Below are 13,967 nucleotides of genomic sequence, written 5' to 3' on the forward strand. Positions count from 1 at the left end.
CTGGCAGCCCTGGCAGCTCTCATCAGCTCTGTGTTTTGAAGCTAATAACTTAATGAGTTTGTGACAATGAGGAAGCATCAGGGGCACAGAGGCTGGGAACCCATGGCTGCACATAAGCTCCTAGCATTGTCTCAGAGGTATAATTAGGAGGTATTGAGTGAGGCCAAAGGAGCTCAGACACCTGCCTGCCTGGGCCTAAACAAGGCAACAGGAAAACAAGTTTCCAGCTCCTGGCTGGTAAACTGAAATTAGGATAAAAGAAAAAAGCAGCAAATTATATACTTGTTTATTATATAGTATATAAAATGATATGCTGAATGTAAGTATAATTGCCATGCGATCCTCCAGGAATATAATTATGTAATAAATGCACATAGTACATGCTAATTACTATATGATTACAGAGTAATTGCATGGTTATTTGAGCCCAGAAGACAAAATATTATGCCAGCTCTCTAAACAGGAAGAAGCAACCACATCGAAGCTGTATTTAAGTTTGAGCTCACAGGCCACTGGAAGGAAACCAGAATAAATTACATAAAAATTTGCAAACCTCAATTACCATTTAACTTACCACAGAAAATGTGGGATCTGTGAGTACTGAGGTTGCAGATTAGAAAAATTCAGTTAGTATTTTGGATAGAATTTCAGTGGGCTTACAAACCATAGGCCTTAGGAATCTCACAAAACATATGTTGCCTTCTGCCCAAGCCCTCTGTGCTCAGGCTTTCAGAGAAACCAGGGCCATCCATGGCCAGGAGGCCTTCTGTGAGGCTGGAGACAGAACACAGAGGAGGTGGGGCCCACTGGGGTGGCTGGGTGGGCTGGCAGGGCCAAGTCCAATGGGTAAAGTTAAAAGATGAGCGGATAAGGGAAATGAAGCCTATTTCCCACAATATAGGTCTTACCAAAGAGAGGGGTAAGTGATGGAAAAACCTCCAAGAGCCAAGTTATATATAATACGCCTCATGGAAAATTGATAATTAGGTGCAGCAATGACCCTCCAGAGACAGCTAGGAGGCAACAGACAGGCACCACACAACTGTGGGATTCAAACCCCAGGAAGTTTTGGCTCAGGCCTCAGCCCCTTCTTGGGTTCTGAAACCCCCTTTCATTCTCTTTATATCCCCCATTGATGGGGATCATGAAGGCATTTGAGAATTAGCACGAGAGCAAAGAGCGTTCAGCCGGATTGGATGGGACTGAAAGACAGGACAGTGTATTTAGTATCCATATAAAGGGCACATGGAATATTTTTCCACCTTAAAGAAAGAAGGAAATATGCCATATCCAGAAACACAGATGAGCCTTAAGGACATGATACTAAGTGAGATAAACCAGTCACAGGAGGACAGTATCCTCTATGGCTCTACATGTGCAAGGCATCGAAAACTCTCAGACTTAGAGAAGCAGAAAGTTGAATGGTAGTTACTGCTGTTCAACGGTACAAATGACAGTTACTGCTACTCAACAGTACAAATGGTAGCTACTCCCCATTTCCTCCCTTGTTCCAGCAAGGGAAGAAATGGGGAGTTGTTATTCAAGAAGTTTAAAGTGTCAGTGATGCAAGATGAATAAGTTCTAGAGATCTGCTGTACAGCATCCCAGTTACAGTTAACGATACTGTATTGTGCATTTAAAATCTAAGTGGCATGATTTCACTCTTCCTGATGGCTGAGTAATATTCCATTGTGTGTATAAACCACATTTTCTTTATCCATTGATCTGTCCATGTACACTCTGGTTGTTTCCATGTCTTGACTAATGTAAATAGCGCTGCAATAAACATAGGGGTGCATATATCTTTTCAAATGATAGTTTCATCTGAGTATACGCCAGGGAGTAGTACTGCTGAATCATACGGCAGCTCTATTTTTAGGGTTTTTGAGGAACCTCCATACTGTTTTCCACAGTGACTGCACCAATTTCCATTTCCATCAACAGTGGAAGAGGGTTCCCTTTTCTCTACATCCTCTCCAGCATTTGCATATTGTAGAGTTTTTAATGATGGCCATTCTGTCTGATGTGAGGTGATACCTCACTGTAGTTATGATTTGCATTTCTCTTAATAATGAGTGATGTCAAGCATCTTTTCATCCATCTATTGGCCATCTGTATATCTTCTTTGGAGAAAGGTCTATTTAGGTCTTCTGCCCACTGGTACCTAAAAATTATCATACTAAGTGAACTAAGTCAGAAAGAGAAAGACAAATACTATATGATATCACTTACATGTGGAATCTACAATACAATGCAAATCAACATATCTACGAAACACTAACAGACTCACAGATAAAGAGAACAGGCTTGTCGTTGCCAAGGGGGAGTGGGGTTAGGGGAGAGAACATATGGGAGTTTGGGATTAGCAAAGGCAAACTATTATACATAGAACAGATAAACAATGAGGTCCTACTGCATAACACAGGGAACTATATTCAGTGTCCTGTGACAAACAATGGTGGAGAAAAATGGGAAAGAATGTATATATGTGTATGGATGAGTAACTTTTCTGTACAGAGGAAACTGATACAACATCATAAATCAACATTGTAAATCAATAAAATTTAAAAAAGAACTATGTTAAGAATATAGTGTTAGTCGCTCAGCCAAGTCTGACTCTTTGTGACCCCATGGACTGTAGCCCACCAGGCTCCTCCGGGCCTGGGATTTTCCAGGCAAGAATACTGGAATGCGTTGCCACTTCCTTCTCTAGGGGATCTTCCCAATCCAGAGACCAAACCTAGGTCTCCTGCATCACAGGCCGATTCTTTACCTCGTGAGCCACCAGGATCTCATGTTAAATGTTCTAGTATTGTAAAGCAAAATTTTATACAAGACAAGAACAGACACAGTAAGTCCAACATTTCAGGGAATGAAAAATTCTCCTTGGTCTACTGATGGTGTGCCTCACTTTAAGAAAGAACTATGTGTAAATATCCGAAATCACAAAAAATATACTCGGGCACTACCAGCAGTATTTTGTGATGCCCCAGGTTCATGTCTTTCTTTATGACATGTGAATTCAACAATTTAACGTGCAAGGCGATAAACAAGACCTTCAGCCCTTCTTAGGTGAGCAGTGCAGGGCGCCAGCAGCTGCACGCACATCCTGCTGGTTTAACAAGCACACCTGGAGCATTTTCTCCATCATGACCTTCCCAAAGTGGCTTTGCTCCTGTGTCTCTGTTTTCACACTCAGCCATTTCAGGACCCAAGGAGTGAAATATTCACCACATGCCCCAACAGATTCCCAGGGCCTCCACCAGGCCCTGGTGACACTTCTGGTTTTCTCCTCTTTTGAGAGATGGTGCTGTTGGGCCCACTGGCAGCAGTGATTGGTAATTCTGAGGGACTACAGCTGTAGATTTCTTTTATTTCCATTTAAGGCTGTCTGGGTCTTCATTGCTGCGCCTGGGTTTCCTCTAGTTGTGGCAAGTGAGGGTATGCTCCATCTGTGTTACATGCGCTCTGGAGTGTGTAAGCTCAGTAGTTGTGGCACATGGGCTTAGCTGCCCCACGGCATCTGGAATCTTCCTAGACCAGGACTCTAACCCCTCAGGTCCCCTGCATTGGCAGGCAGATTCTTAACCACTGGACTACAAAAGGAAGTCCTGGAGATTTCTAAGTTATGCATTTTGGAATGATGATCTAAAATAAAGGAATATGACCAAACTCTGCAGCATCCGGATAAGGCCCTAAAGGCTAGTTGCTAAGTCGTGTCCCACTCTGTGACCCCATGGACTGCAGCATGCCAGGCTTCCCCGTCCTTCACTATCTCCCAGAGTTTGCTCAAACTAATGTCCACTGAATCATTGATGCCATCTAACCACTTCACCCTCTGTCGCCCCCTTCTCCCCCTGCCCTCAATCTTTCCCAGCATCAGGATCTTTTCCAGTGAGCTAGCTCTTCGCATCAGGTGGATGTTGATACACATTTCACCACCTACATTTTCACTTTCATTGGTGTTCAATGGTACTTTATGATCTCTGGCTAAAATGAAAGGAATATAGGCACATAGGTTGACTTAATACTTACATGATGTAGCCAGGGACATAGGAACAAACAGTTCATGTAAGTTCAAATGGAGAAAAATGACAGAAAAATTAAGTCATCGTATGGCACCCAGTAATGTAGGCCTGTCAAACTCTAAACAGTACATGTTGAAACAGAGAATTACATACAAACTGTAAGCACCAATTTAGTTTCAGCAGACAATATCATTTCTCATATTAAATGTATGTTATCAACTCACATTTCATAGTTTTTAATGTTTTGTTAACACTTAATTTGTCTGTGTTGTCTTTACAGTTTGTATAAAAGCAAAGAATAAGAGCTGATGGTTTTGTGCTTATAAACTTCAAATAAAATTATAATGAAAATAATTAAACTTAACACACAAGGTCCAGAAAATTTACTGCTCTCTGGCAGTTCTCCATGTAATACAGTTTTTAAAAATTGGCCTGGAAAAAAGCTCTTTGACATGGGTTTTGGCAGTGAATTTTTGGGTATGACACAACCAATAGCAACAAAAAATAAACAAGATGAATTACACCAAACTAGAAAGCTTTTGCACAGCAAAGAAAACCATCAACAGAATGAAAAGGTGACTTATGGAATGCGAGAAAATACTTGCAAATCATGTTCTGATATGGAGTCAATTTCCAAAATATATAAAGAACTTGTACAATTCAATCACCAAAGTAACAACAATAATAATAATAACTCAAATTTTAAAATGGGCAAAGGACCTGAGAGACATTTTTTCAAAGAAGATATATGAAAGGCTAGCAGGTCTATGAAAAGATGCTGATTGGTAGGGAAATGAAAATCAAACCACAATGACATATCACCTCAGGCCTGTTAGAACAACTGTCATCAAGAGAACTTGTCAGAAAGACAAGAGATAATAAGTTCTGGGGAGATGGTGGAGAAAAGAGAAGCCTTGTGCACAGTTGGTGGGACTGTAAATTGGTACAGTCACTACAGAAAACAGAGAAAACAGTATAAAGGTCGCTCAAAAAATTAAAAATAGAGCTAACATTCTCACATGACTGCGAGCTATCATATGATACAGCAATTCCACTTCTGGGTATATATCCAAAGGAGACAAAATCACTTTGTCAAGGAAATATCTGCACTCCCATGTTCTTTAAAGCATCATTTGCAATAGCCAAGTGTTCATCAAGGAACAAACAGATAACAGAAATGCGGTGTAGATTTTCAATGGAACCCTATCCAGCCATAAAAGGAAGGAAATACTGCTTTTTGCAACACACAGGTGAACCTGGAAAGCGTTATGCGAAGTACAATAAGTCAGACAGGGACAAATATTGTCTGATCACATTTATATGTGAAATCCAAAGAAAAATTTTGCATGAAGTGGGAACAGGATGAATCATTTTATGTCCAAACCAATGGCTCATAGTTCACTCCACTTAGCACCTGGCATGCTTCAGCCTCACTTTGAGCTGATTCTGTTTTCACTGATAAATAACACTGCTAGAGCACCGTCTCCTTATCATTATTTCAGCCAGATTCCACAGTGTGCAACCTGGCACATTGAGATAGGCAAGAGGCCACTAACTGATTTCCAGCTTACAGGTAAATGAGTGACTTTTTGCTTCTAATTCTCATTCACACAAAACATTCTCATAACCCTTCCCAAATTGATACATGAAGCCAGCATTACCCTAATAGTAGAATCTAATGCAAAAAAAGAAGAAAATTACAGGCAAATATTTCTTAGAAAAGAGTACAAAAAACAACTTTAAATAAACTGGTAAGTAGATTTCACTAAGTTAAAAACTCATCAAAAGACACTTAATTTCTTAAGAAATGAAGAAAACAAATAAGACAAATCACAGACTAGAAGAAAATATTTGCAAAACATGTATCTGACGAAGGACAAATATTTAAAACATATTTGCATTCATGCTCAGTTGCTAAGTCACGTCCAACTCTTTGTAACCCCATAGACTGTAGCCTGCCGACTCCTCTGTCCATGGGATTTCCCAGGAAAGAATACTGGAGTGGGTTGACATTTCCTTCTGCAGGGAATCTTTGCAACACAGGGATCCAACCCATGTCTTCTGCAGGGGCAATTGGTAGGGGGGTTCTTTACCACTGAGCTACATGAGAAGCCCAACATAAAAAACAACCTAATTGAAAAATGGGTTTTTCTTCATAAAAGAAGTTGTATGAACGGTCAGTAAGCACATAAAAAGTGTTAAACATCGTTAGTTATCGGGGAAATGCAAATTACAAGCACTATGTTGGTGGTTAAAATTTAAATCTGACAACTCCAAATGTTTACAAAGATGTGGCGCTCCTAGAATCTCATACATTCCAACAGGAAAGTAAAATCGTCCATCCACTTGGGAAAATTGGGGGCAGATTTTTATAAAATTACACATATACCTACCCTATAACCCAGCATTTCTACTTCTAGGTATTCATCCAAGAAAATGAGGACATATGTCCATAAAAATATTAGGACAAGAGTATGACAGCACTTTATTGATAATAACCAAAGACTAGTTACAGCTTATTCCTTGGAAGGAAACTTATGACCAACCTAGATAGAATATTCAAAAGCAGAGACATTACTTTGCCAACAATGGTCCGTCTAGTCAAGGCTATGGTTTTTCCAGTGGTCATCTACGGATGTGAAAGTTGGACTGTGAAGAAAGCTGAGCGCCAAAGAATTGATGCTTTCGAACTGTGGTGTTGGAGAAGACTCATGAGAGTCCCTTGGACTGCAAGGAGGTCCAACCAGTCCATCCTAAAGGAGATCAGTGTTGGGTGTTCATTGGAAGGACTGATGCTAAAGCTCAAACTCCAATACTTTGGCCATCTCATGCAAAGAGTTGACTCATTGGAAAAGACTCTGATGCTGGGAGGGATTGGGGGCAGGAGAAGGGGACGACAGAGGATGAGATGGCTGGATGGCATCACCGACTCGATAGACATGAGTTTGGGTGAACTCTGGGAGCTGGTGATGGACAGGGAGGCCTGGCGTGCTGCAAATCATGGGGTCGCAAAGTCAGACACGACTGAGCGACTGAACTGAACTGAACTGAACTGAGAAACAGCTCATGTATCCATCAGTAAGACAACGCCTAGCAATCTGTGGTCTATCCACATAATGGAATAGCACTCAGAAATAAGAACAGATGAGCTATTTATACACACAATGGCATGGATGAATCTCAAAAACACTGTTCTCAGGGGGAGGGGGGAAGCTTTACAAAGAAAGTACACAATGAGTAATTTGGGGTTGGCCAAAAAGTTCGTTTGGATTTTTTTTTTCCATAACATCTTTTTAGTCAACTCAACATGTACTTGGAAGTTCTGGAAAAGGCAAAATTAATTTATGATGGAAAAATAATCTGAAGAGTGGTTGTTTCTAGGGGATGGAGGTGGGGGCTGACTGGAAAAAGGCAAGAGGAACTTTCTGGAGTGACAGTAACATTCACTATCTCAGTAGAAATTTGGGTCAAAACTCAAGAGAATGGGACACAAAGTCTGTACATACAGAAATTTTACCTCAAAGTAAAAAGAAATAAATATTAAAAACTGGCTAATGGTAAATATCCTGAAGCATTTAGGGGAGGCATACTGATATCTGCATTTTTAAAACTTTGATGAACTGCTAGATGCACAGAAGGACGCGTGGATGGATACTTACAGAGCAACTACATTCAAATGTAATGGTAGCTTCTAGAAGGTAGCTTGATGTAAAACTTTTTCCAGTTGACTGTAGGTTTGAAAATGTGCAAACAAAACATTGAAAAAAGTTGATTCACGTATATACCTTATTCTTTTTTAAAAAGAAAAGTCTCACATGCACAGAATATGGAAAACAACCACCCTTAGCACTGAAAACTTTCACCTCCCTCTTAAGAGTCCTCACAAATTCACTGCCAGCTCTCTCTCAGATACTCTGCTGCAGTGAAGTTCACAATAAGCAGAGGTGAAATCACAGGACAAAGAAGTTAGAAGTGAGTTTTTACTTGGTGGGAAGATTGATGCCCCATATGTATTAAATGCATTCCCCAGTGCACAACACTGGGACCTCAAAGACGAGGGCAGAGGGAGAACTGGCCAGAAGACATGGATTTAGGGCACTGAGTCACACCCAACATCCCATCCACTCACACACGGGAGGGCGGAGGCGCAGGCGCGCGCCCAGTTTACGGGCTGGGCACGCGCACCTTCTCGCCTGTGTGGGAAGGCTTCAGAACAGCTTTACCATAACTCTGAGTGCCATCCTCTCCACAGCTCATTTTAGAGCTCAGCATTAAAATGTTGCTACCCCCCTCCTCCTCCAACTCTAATCTCCCCCTCCATCTGCTGTTATTCATTCTTTAACTTGGTAGAATGTCTGGGATGCTGTCTGAATGGGAAGCATTCTCAGAATGAAGGCTGTTTACTAGAAATTCTTTCTTCTGGGGGAGGACGTGTGCGTGTGGGTTTGGCAGGCTAAAGAACTCCCTCCAGCACCCGCTGAGCACTGTGTGATGGAGAAGCCCATTACCCAGCTTTTCCTTTCAAAGTTACACATCACCACGCTGTTACTTTGCAGGTTACATATGGCTTTCTCTGTCATTATTCTAAGCTTTTCTGGCTGTGATCACATCTGATGTGACTTGTTTCCTGTTTTCTTGGGAGGTATAACCTTCACAGCAACTGAAGGGCCAGCTCCCAGACCATAGAATAAAAAGATGTTGCTAAAGGAGCAATGAATTCAGAGTCAGGGGGTTGAAACATGGTCCAGTTACCTGAGTGCTTTTTCCCCCATTTGTAAGATGATATATCTAAGGTCCCTTCAAGCCTCAAGGTTTTTTATTTGATGCTTATAGTGTAAATTGCCTTTTCTGATTATAACATCGAGTATTTAGGATACAACTTGATCAGGGATGAACATAAAAAATGAAAACCAAAACCAAGCCAGCTCTTGACCTCTCAGCTGTTTGCTGCTCCGATGGGTATACGAACCAACAATTTCTACCCCGACCTTCAGACAGAGCAAATGAAAAGGGTCCCTCCAATATAGGGACATGTGGAGGTGTCAAGGATGAATTACGCACTGGGAGACTCTTTCACATTCTAAATTCCTCTGGCGCAAGGATCTGCCTTTATCCCAAGTACAATCCTCACACTGTCCCAAATCAAAGAGGCTATCGCTGTGGCTGGCAGCCCTTCATTATTTACACTTAGAAAATGCTACCGTTATTGGCAATTGCTCAGACCAGCAAACCAGTCAGAATGATTCAGGATGAAACACAGATGCAAGGATCTAGAAATCATTTCTATAGGTGATGAGGTGGAATAGAACAGTAGCTATATTAAAATTTGCATGGCTCGCATGAAGATGCGTTTTTACTAAGCAGAAAGTTCACAAGACACAGTGAAAGACCGTTGTTTACAAATGCTTGCCAATTTCCGGGTATCTTTCTGCCCTTCTTTTTAAGGCTGCAGAATTGAATTCACAACCAGTTTCCTCTTACTTTCTGGCTTGATTAATTACCATGTTGACATAACTACTGTTCTTCTCCTAATAGGCTCCCTCTAACGTGTTATCCCAGCAAATGAAAAATACGCAGAAAGCTCCAAGATCTTCACAGGGGTAGAACAGGCTTTTCTGGAAGTTCACATTGACAGTCTGGTCTTCTGCTGTCCATGTGGATCAGATGGCAAATCTGATAGTACAGGCTGTGACCCTTGTAATCGATCCTACAAGAGCTTGGCCTTTTCCAGCTGGGGTGCTAAAAATTACATTTAAAAGACAATGTTGGCTCTTTGGAGCCCATTTTGTCATTCATACACCATTTGAGACATATTGTATTACACAATGATGAATTTCCTCCTTGCCCTGTTTTTTCACACCTTCCACAACTACATTAAGCCTCAAGTCATATCCAAGATTTCTCTCTAGAGTTCACAGTGACTGAATTATTCTGAGTATCTGTGAATTTGGATGTAATTCTTCTGCCTGGTGAAGACAGTGCCCTGTATTAACCACAAGTCAGGCACTTGCCCCATGCTCACTCACTCCAAGTTCACCCATCAGAGCTACCGTTTCCATAAAGAACACACTGTGGCCCACACCCCCTACACCATCCATATCTTAAAAAATTAGATGCCTCCTGTAAGTGGTGTGTAAGTAAGTCACATGCTTGCTGCTGCAAAATGATTAATAGTGCTGTCTCAGCAAATGGGATCATTACATTTTTAATTAACCTTTCCAACCTCCTCCACCTTTTCCTTTTGTTACACATTGGATCTCTGAAGTTTTCTACTTGTTTATGTTTAACTAGGTTTGAAACAAAGGCATGAAAAACGATAGCAGGTGGTGTAGGAGCTGGTGCCCAGGTGAGGTGCCTGGTGAGGTGCAGTGCCTCACTGTACACGGGGCCTGGGTACAGGCACTCGGAACTTGATGGCTGGGTTCCCATCTAATTTTTGTTTTGGCAGCTTAGCGTTATTTAATGGCCTTAGCTACCAGGAAACTGGCTTTTTAAAATCTCTTTCAACCTAATTATAATTACTGTGTATAAATCATACAATGATCAATTATAAAAATCTCGGGTTCATAAATATTTAACTTAGCATTTAAATCCACACTGCAGGAGTGCATGAAAATTCCAAGCCCATCTCTTTGCAAATAACTGCTTTATTACAGTTCCAATGCCAATTACTGAGAATTGAACCAAGTCTGTGTTGCAGCACACTCGGGCACATATTTGAGCATAATGCCTTTCCGTGTATTAAGATGGCACAATTTAGTTATTTCTAAAATATGCATGCCTCTCATTAAAAAGACACTTGCGAAGTCTTCTACTGCCATCTTTTAATTCCTCAAGTGTGGAGAGGCACGAGTATGATATTAGACATAAAAACACTCATTAAAATATATTTTATCTAATGTACGATAGATTCCAAGATAATTGAGGTCAGATTTGTTTGGAAAATATATTATGACATGTGCAAATGCTGATGCAAAGAGGAAATGATCTCTTACAAGGATTCAAATAAAACAGCTAAATATTTTTCAGCAAAATCATAAAGCCATAATTGGATTTCAATTTAGTAATAGTCAGCCTAAGACAGGCCATTTTTAATAATCTAATTATGTGTTCGAGGGCCTACCCCAGAACTCAACGACTGCTTCAGAACTATTAATTGTCCTCAATGCTACTGCATCTTCAACCATGAAATTTGCTATTACATGTAGGACTGACTCTCACTTATGAGTATTTTTTTTTTTCCCGAATCTCAGATCATCTTTATAACGTCCTCAAATGCCTACTCCTTTAATTTGCCAAAAGCAAAGTCTTTAAATGACTTTCTCTGGACCAGGACACTTGATCCCAAATAGCTCAGATTTGTGGTCCTCCTACAGACAAAAGCCACAACGAGACAGATCTACAAACATCTCTGTCTTTGAAGATAAAAAGAGAAGCCCTTGCTTTTGTCTGATTTTCATTAATTAGAGGTATTTAATTACTAACATCTCTTGAGCAGTAAAATTAATGAGGACTTCAACTTCAGGAAAAGATCTGCATGAAAATGTGAACCTAATTCATTTTCGGGGTATACACTGTGACTCCACTAATATTTAGCCTGTGAAAGCTTCACGGGTATCTAGCTGTTTCAACAGTTAAGTGCTAAACACTTCTTCAAAATTAGTGCTACTTCCTCCCAGAGAAAACAATAAATGTGAGCCAACCAAGCAACCAAGAACCTAATTTCCCACCACTTTTTCACCAACATACCAGAGAGAGCTAACTGGAAGGGAAACATGGAGTGGTTTGTTAAACAGTTTTCTGAGTTACTATAAAATAAGATAGCCTTAAAATAATGGGCCTGAACTTTCAAACTAGCGTGCCCAAATTTAGAAATTTCTAAGTGGGTGCCATGGAAAGTCTTTGCTCTGAGAAGATGGACACTTATCCCAAAGAGGCTGCCAACACTCTGGACATTTCATGGAACTCTTCCCTAGAAGCCTGAGGCGTGTTCTCTGGAATATTCTGAGCAGCTGCAAACCTCTGCATCAGGGATGGATTTTAAAAGCCAAATGTCATATAGCACTAAGTGTGGTCATGAAATAAGTGATGACGCTGGGTAATGTTTAGGGGAAGAAAATAAGTGATAAATATACGTAAGGATTTTTTCATTGAAGCGGTTTCTCTGAACAGGTTTTGAGCCAATGAGAGCCCTGGAATAAGTGATTTTCCTCAAGGTGACTATTGGAAGGACAAGATGAATTTGGATGTGTGCGCTCTTGGTAGTTTTACTATCCATACTCATACTGGTGTGCTGCATTTCTCCAATGAGACAGAGCAAAAGGATGCTACCAGAAGGCAGGCTAGAGGCTTACATGTCATCATCACTATACAATCTGTAACAGTTTTTCTGACCTCTGATATATAAACAGAGAGGAAAAGTATGCATTCTAAAGCCAAACAATCAGCTGAAACAATGAAAAATGAAGAGGTTGAAGATCCTATTAAGTCCCCTGGACGATGCTGAGATAATAATGAATCATTGATGATGTTGGCGGTTGTCAGGGCCCTCACAGTGCAGGATTTCAGCAAAGATAAGCTAAATATCAGGTCTTTATTTTTAGTTAAAGAGCATAAAATCCAATGCCTTTCTTCCCACGAGCCTATTTACATACCTGCTGTGCTACCTGTTTGCCTTCACCTGCTTCCCAATTAATACCGCATTAAGCCGCTCCACCTGCAGTGGCTTTTACCTCCGCCACAGCCCGGCAACCATCACTCATCTGCTACAGCTCAATTGTTTCTTTGGGGAAGATAAACAAAAGCCGCATGAATAATAATGGCAGGGCTTTGTATTTTTCAGGGTGTGCTTTCTCAAAAGATAGTAGCCAGACGCTGAGGCTGGTTTCAGGGAGAGAAAGCCACTAGCTGGACAGAAATGTCTAGACTTAGCGTAGCCACATTCCAGAAAATGATGGGGAGAAGGGACATCCATCTTACTTGGCTTTGTGAATCTGCATTTCATCTATATGTATGCGTGCATACTAAGTTGCTTCCTTCGTGCCCAACTCTTTGCGACCCTATTGTAGCCTGCCAGGTTCCTCTGTCCATGGAATTCCCCACTGGAGTGGGTGGGTATTTCCTTCTGCAGGGAATTCTTCTGACCCAGGAATGGAATCCACGTCTCCTGTGCCTCCTACATTGCAGGCAGATTCTTTACTGCTGATCCACCAGGGAAGCTCATCATTATGTATATATATATTTTTTAAATGATGTTTTTGCTTTATTCAAGAAGGTGTTTCATATCAAGTCGGGTTAATAAAATTTTATTTGGTTAAAGATTCTTAGGTGACCTATTTCAATGAAAATTAGCACACCTTCTCTCTCTTTTGCCAACAGGTTTTAAGTGTTTGAAAAGTTCGTGGCTTCAAGCAGTGACAAACCTCAGGGGCCTCAGAATCCTCTGGAGAACAAACTTGAAGAAATAAAGGGGAAACAACCCCAAACACACAGATTCCTAAGTTTTTCCTGTGCTATCCTCCCGAGAATCTGTATTTTTACAAAGTTCCCAGGTACTACCAATGGTCAGACTTGGAATTCCCTGGTCTTCAGTCAGTTAAGCATTTCTATTCACTATCCGCCTGCACCTCCATTTATTTTCCTAGGAAATCTAGACTTTCTGGTTGGTTCTGGTCACATTTTCAGGAGTGCAGTCCCTAAGAGGTACCTTCCAGTGGGTGGCTCATTCAGGCCTCATTCCATGAAGACCTTGTTGAGGAGATGATCCTCCGTAACTGTGCTTCCAGTGTAACTTCATAATGAAGCCCAGACTAGATTTATCAGGGAGTCCCAGCCCGGATACTTCTAAGGTGGGCTAAGACAAGGCCTCTCCCGCACCCCGCCCCTCACAACCTCCCATGAGCTGCAGAGAAAGCAGACAGCAGGACCAGAACGGGCATG

The 13,967-nt window shown here is 41.1% G+C and overlaps 1 protein-coding gene across 4 annotated transcripts in view; it reads right to left on the bottom strand.

Annotated features, from left to right (window-relative positions):
* The window catches only part of GFRA1 (GDNF family receptor alpha 1), a 235,843-nt gene that overhangs the window by 74,163 nt on the left and 147,713 nt on the right, over positions 1-13,967 (bottom strand). The window lies entirely within an intron of this gene.

Source organism: Ovis aries, chromosome 22 (genome assembly GCF_016772045.2).
Source record: "Ovis aries strain OAR_USU_Benz2616 breed Rambouillet chromosome 22, ARS-UI_Ramb_v3.0, whole genome shotgun sequence".
NCBI classification, from domain to species: Eukaryota; Metazoa; Chordata; class Mammalia; order Artiodactyla; family Bovidae; genus Ovis; species Ovis aries.